This window comes from Sminthopsis crassicaudata, chromosome 2 (genome assembly GCF_048593235.1).
Source record: "Sminthopsis crassicaudata isolate SCR6 chromosome 2, ASM4859323v1, whole genome shotgun sequence".
Taxonomy (NCBI): domain Eukaryota; kingdom Metazoa; phylum Chordata; class Mammalia; order Dasyuromorphia; family Dasyuridae; genus Sminthopsis; species Sminthopsis crassicaudata.
In genome coordinates, this window is record NC_133618.1 from 522,466,466 (window position 1) to 522,472,465 (window position 6,000).

The following is a 6,000-nucleotide window of genomic DNA, read 5'->3' on the forward strand; positions in this document are numbered from 1 at the left end:
AGTTTCAGTTAAGCAATGAGGTTGGAAACCAGATTATAAAAAGTTTATAAGTGAGTAAGAGGAAAGTAAAAGCAATGAAGGTAGGCAGTCAGGCAATAAGCAATTATTAAACACTTGTCCTGTGCCAGGCACTGTGTGAAGTGCTGGGAATATATATGTAAGCAAAAATACAATCTCTGCCCTCCAGGAATGTGCATTCTAATAGGGTAGAAAGGGATCAGAAAAAGGCAACAGAGACCATCCTATCCCTCTCCTTTACCAGTTTTTTTTTTTTTTTTTTTTTAATATGTGTTGTATTCCCTTATTAAAATATAAGCTCGTTGAGAGCAGGAATAATCCTGTTTGCTTGGATTTGTCAACATCTAATATAGTACCTGACCCATAATAAAAACTTAAGTGCTTTTTCATTCATATTCTGTATTGTAAGAATACAGAAATGTGAACTTTCATTGGTCCCTACATACTTAGGACCTTTTTAAAAATAGGTTTGTGCTAGTTGTTTTGGGAAAAGTCACAACTTCTATTGACCAATAGGTCCAGACATCTGTGGAGGTCAACCAAGTCAGTTCTATTTGAATTTTGACTTTCTGAGTACAGGGAGTAGAAATGATCAGATGGCTGACTCTGGGAACTAGGTAGGAACCTAGCCAAAAAACTGAAAACTCTTATCCTATTTTGGAGAGTTAGCCTAAACCTAACTAAGAATGTAAGAGTCTCTCTATTAAACATAGATTAGGATGTTTCTTCAGATTGACATCTTTTTAAAATTTTTAATAAGTTAACAATGTTTGACTTTGAGTAAAGTGATTAGATTTCAGATAATCCAATCTTTTGCTTACAACTAGAGGGAGGAGCTATTCTCTTTCTCTCTAGTGTAAGGTTATAAAAGCCACTTTTTTCCTGAGTTGGCTGGAGAAATAGAGGACTAATGAGAAAATGGAAGAACTACAGTGAAATTGCCTTGGAACATGAAAAGATTTTCAGGCTTTACTCTAGCTGGAAAATAGAGGACATGATACTTTTACTGGAAAAAAAAGATGAAATATTTTGAGTTAAAACTTTGCTGTTTCATGGTTCTAGGGCTCTTGGGTAAAGTTACAGTGCTATGCCAAAGGGAAAAAGTGTGACAAGGACAGGACCCAGGGGAAAAATGGATTATCACAGAGCATTTTTGTGAGTCACATAGGCAAGCAAAATGAAGAGACTAAATCAAGAATGTAATTCATTGTGTCATCATAATTTCAGAGAACATCAGAATCCTGTCTAAACAATAGTGTAGGACCATGCCTAAGTGAAGGGGCAAGTCAATTCTCTGAGAGCCCCCACAGCTGTGAATCATAAACTTGAAGGAGTTCCAGGTCAGCCTTTACTGACACAAGTGTTGCTTTTGGATTGGGAATGAAATAAATTGGAAGCAAGAGGGAAGAGGAGAGAGCTCAGAGAACAGCAACTACCTCTCAGTCTCCTTGTATAATCATCATCATCATCTCACATAAAGAGATCCATTCTACATGTCTGAGTTAGAGCTCCAGCAGCCACTGGCAGGTGGACCCAATAGTTCTTGTACAACTTCTCCAACAGTTCTCAAGCAGACTTTGAAGACTTGACAATAGGAAGTCCATCCCCTGCTGAGGCAGATGATTCCACCTTTGAACAGTTCTAATTGATAGAAGGGAAAATAAAATAAATAAAGGAAGCCAAATTATTTACACTTCTGTATTCCCTTAAGAGGTAGGAGGTTCAGTTTAATGAGATTATAGAGTTAGAGTTATTAGCTATCACTAGATGAGGAATTAGTTCTATCTCTGATACCCTTCAAAAAGGACAAGAAAGGGGAATCTCCAGAAAGCTCTCGTGTCTCTTTCCGAAATGCTGCAAGGGAATCTTCTCTCTGTCCTTTCCCCCCATCAGCAAGGAAAAGTGACAGACAGAACCCACTTGCCTAGTAGGCAGAGATGTCAAGCTTGCTGCAAAACTTCCAAAGGGCCTTCACCAAATTAAGATGTTAGGGGGGAAATTTCTTAACAAAATAAATAAAAATCCAATTCCACATAGATAATATTAATTTGTAGTTTTCTAAAACAGTATGCAGACCTGAAGGAATACCTTTCTATTTGAATCTGACATCACTGCAGTAAAGAACTCTGTTCCTCAACGAAAGTATGACCAAAGAGTCAATCCACAGAAATGAATTGAATAGTAGATAATAGAAACTCAGTACCCAGGGGCAGTAGCTTAAGGGCACCCAAAAAGAGAAAGGACTTTGAGGCTAGGGGTCTTGGACTTGTAGGCCATTCTTTTAGGGTTCACTGCTTAGAAACTTACTCTTGCCACAAGATGCTGTGAATTTTTGTGGGAAGAGTGCACTCCTGGTCTTGTAAGGAAATGTTCTGTACTTTTGTTCACATCATGCCATTTCAGTAAATTCCTTTGAGTTAATTGTACCTTTTCGCCGACTGTTAAAGCTAAATGCATTACTGGGGTATTGTGAGCTTTACATTACAACCCCACAATGTATCATGAACCTCGGTTCTTGAACTTAGTCTCCACAAGACTCAAACTCTGAATGTGAATTGGGGATTAACCCCAAAGAAGGGCTAAAGCCACAGACCAATTAAAGAAAAAAAATCCTAAAGCCTTGAGACTATGATCTCAGACATATTTTAAAAGGGTAGATAACTGTTTTAAAGCATGGTTTTAACGCAGTCTAGCCCAGAGACAAGGAGATAGAACTTTCAAAATCTCTTCCAGTAAGAAATGCGTCTGGAGATGCAAGGTCTTAGGGCAGATATTTAATTTTAACTTGTTGAGGCCAAAACCCTACATGATCTCTTCAGGGTCATTTCTGTGCCTTCTGTGGGTAGTCAATTTTACTTAAAAAGCTGTTTAGAACTGCCAGGTAAACATTTTAGGCTGGAAGTTTGTTGAATTGCTCCTCAGGAAATAAATTGCTGTGTCACTGTATTTGGAAAGCAATCATTTTAAGCTAGTCTTTGGGCAGGTGAAACAAACTGATTAGAAGGCAGTTGTCATCCAATCCCCTTGGGCCATTCTGAGGAGAGAGTGCCTCAATTAAGGGAATTGAGCAAGAATTCCTGGCACAATATGTATTTTGCTAGGATGCTGCCTCACCTTAGGTTTTAAGTTTCAGCTATCCAAAACTGTAACGGGCTACATTACTTAAAAAATTCCAAGTAAGCACCAGAATGTCTGAGATAAGGGAGCCCTTTGTAAATTAAGGAGAAAAATAAAGAACACTAACGGACTCAAAAAGTAATCTAGATATTAAGGGACCTCCCAATGAGACACACCCTCTCTTTTTTTGCCTGTGCTAGGAAGACTCTTGTTTTCTTAATGGGGAAATGGACAGTAGTATATTCCCCAAGGCCTTTTATTTATTTATTTATTTTTTTTTTTTTTAATTTTATATATATATATATATATATATATATTTTATAATATTATCCCTTGTATTCATTTTCCCAATTTACCCCCCCTCCCTCTATTCCCTCCCCCCGACGACAGGCAATACCATACATTTTACATGTGTTACAATATAGTCTAGGTACACTACATGTGTGCGAATATCACTTTCTTTTTGCACAATAAACATTAGAATCCGAAGGTACATGCAACCTGGGCAGACAGATATTAGTGCTAACAATTTTCATTCCCCTCCCAGTGTTTCTTCTCTGGGTGCAGCTACCTCTGTCCATCATTGATCAACTGGAAGTGAGTCCCCAAGGCCTTTTAAAAGAAAAATTGGTTAGGAGACACTGTTTCAGCCCATAGAAAATACCTAAAATTCTCCCAGATTATCAACACAGAAGCATAAAGCCCTCTCCTAGCCCATCAGTGCCCCCTACAGATAGGGTCTGAAACTTGGGCATTTGGGGTCAGTTTTATTATATTGGTGAATCTTACTCTTCCCACAGAGTCCTATGCAGCCTTCCCCATGCTCATGGCTTTAGGCTACTCCTGAATGGTTAAAAAAAAAAAAAGTCTTAGAGCTTGTTCATCGAGCCAAGTAAGATGTTATTTATGCAGAATTCATGTAGATTGTCTTCTCCCTTTCAGCTGGTAACTGAAGAGTTACCCCCAAGACCATGCTCAAAGCTGGTATTGTTGTTCTTCAATCATTTTCACTGTTAACCAACTTTTCGTGACCCTATTTGGGGTCTTTTTGGCAGAGATGCTGAAGTGGAGTTTGCCATTGCCTTCTCCAATTCACTGTACAGATGAGGAAACTGAGGCAAAGATGAGGCTTCCTCACTCCAGGCCTGGCACTCCATCCACTATACCACCTACCTGCCCAAGGGAAATCTGCCACAAAGGTAGATTCAGGATCATGCTGCTCTGGTGATTCACCATCTCTTGTCTTTTGGGATAAAGTAACAGTGTCCTTGAAATCACCTCATGCATGGAAGCACATTAGGACATTTTTCTCCCTAATAATGTGTTAGAGCAATCTATTGAAAACAGAAGAATTTAAAAATAATATATTTTAAAATATCTTTTAAATAGGAGAGGAGTAGCATAATATGGTCAAGAAGAGCTAGGCCCAAAGTGACTACCTTTAATATATTTTGCATACTGGGTAAGTCCATTAATGTTCTTTATACTTGAGGCTACTCTAGCATTGCAAGGCAGCTAAGTGGCACAATGGATGGAGTTCTGGATTTGGATTCAGGAAAATCAGTCCAAATCTGGCCTTAAATACTTATTAGCTGGGGCAGCTAGGTGATGTAGTGGAGAGAGCACCAGCCCTGAAGTCAGGAGGACCTGAATTCAAACCTGGGTGTGTCTGAGACACACTTAATACTTCCTAATTGTGTGACCCTGAGCAAGTCACTTAACCCCAAGAGCCTTAGCAAAATAATAATACAAAAAAAATTATTAGTTGTGTGACTTCTCTGTCTCAGTTTCCTCAACTATAAAATAAAAATATTAAGTAATAGCAAATATTTCCCAGGTTTATAATGAAAATAAAATGAGAAAATTTGTAGAGACTTTGCAAACACTGAAGTACCATATAAAATATATTCTAGTTATTAGTTGCAGAGAAGATGCCAATCTGTGTTGATAGAGGGAATTTCCTGACACATTCCAAAGGAAGTGTACCAAGGATACTAAGGAAAGAAGGAAGGAAATAAGCATTTATTAAGCATTTACTATGTGCCAGATGCTATACTAAGTGCTTTAAAATAGTATTTCAGTTGATTCTCACAACAATTTTGGAAGATTGGTATTGTTATAATCTCTATTTTCCAGTTGGGGAAATTGAGGAAGAGCTTAGTTAAGTGACTTGCCTAGGGTCACACAGCTAAGTGTCTGATGCCAGATTTGAATTTAAATTTTCCTGACTATTGACCCAGAACTCTATTCATTATGCCACTTAGTTGTCTCTCTATTCCATACAAGGGATACACACAGCCAAAATAACTAGCACATTTAGCACTTCGGGGTCCTAATGACTTTTCTCTTCAATGTAATATCTTCTTATTCCTCTTCCTCTTTGTTGGGCAGTTTACTTATCAGGGCTCTATAGAGCTGCTATTCCCAAAAGTCAAGGCTGTCTCTTGACCTCAGCTTGTGTATTGTCTTCAACCAGTGAATTGTTCTTTAGTGAAACTTCATTTACAATGAGGAAATGGGGATGGAGGAGAGAAACCCTTCTTTCCTAAGAGTGCTCTTGTTCATCACTCCAAGTAGGATGTTATCTCTGCAGAACTCATGTAGATTGCAGACAAAAGGGATGATTCCCTCTCAAAGGAATATGCTTGAGGCACATGGGAAAGTCAGAGATTTGAACCCAGACCTTCCTGAGTTTAAGCCCAGGATTCTATCCATTCTGCTGCCTTTATGTCTGGCACATTTTAGGAGGATGATATGCTTGTCAAACTGATTTGAATAAATAATACAAAACAGAAAGAAGTATAAAAAATGGATTTTTTCCCACCTCATTGAATTAACTGTACTTGAGTAAATTTCATCTGAAAT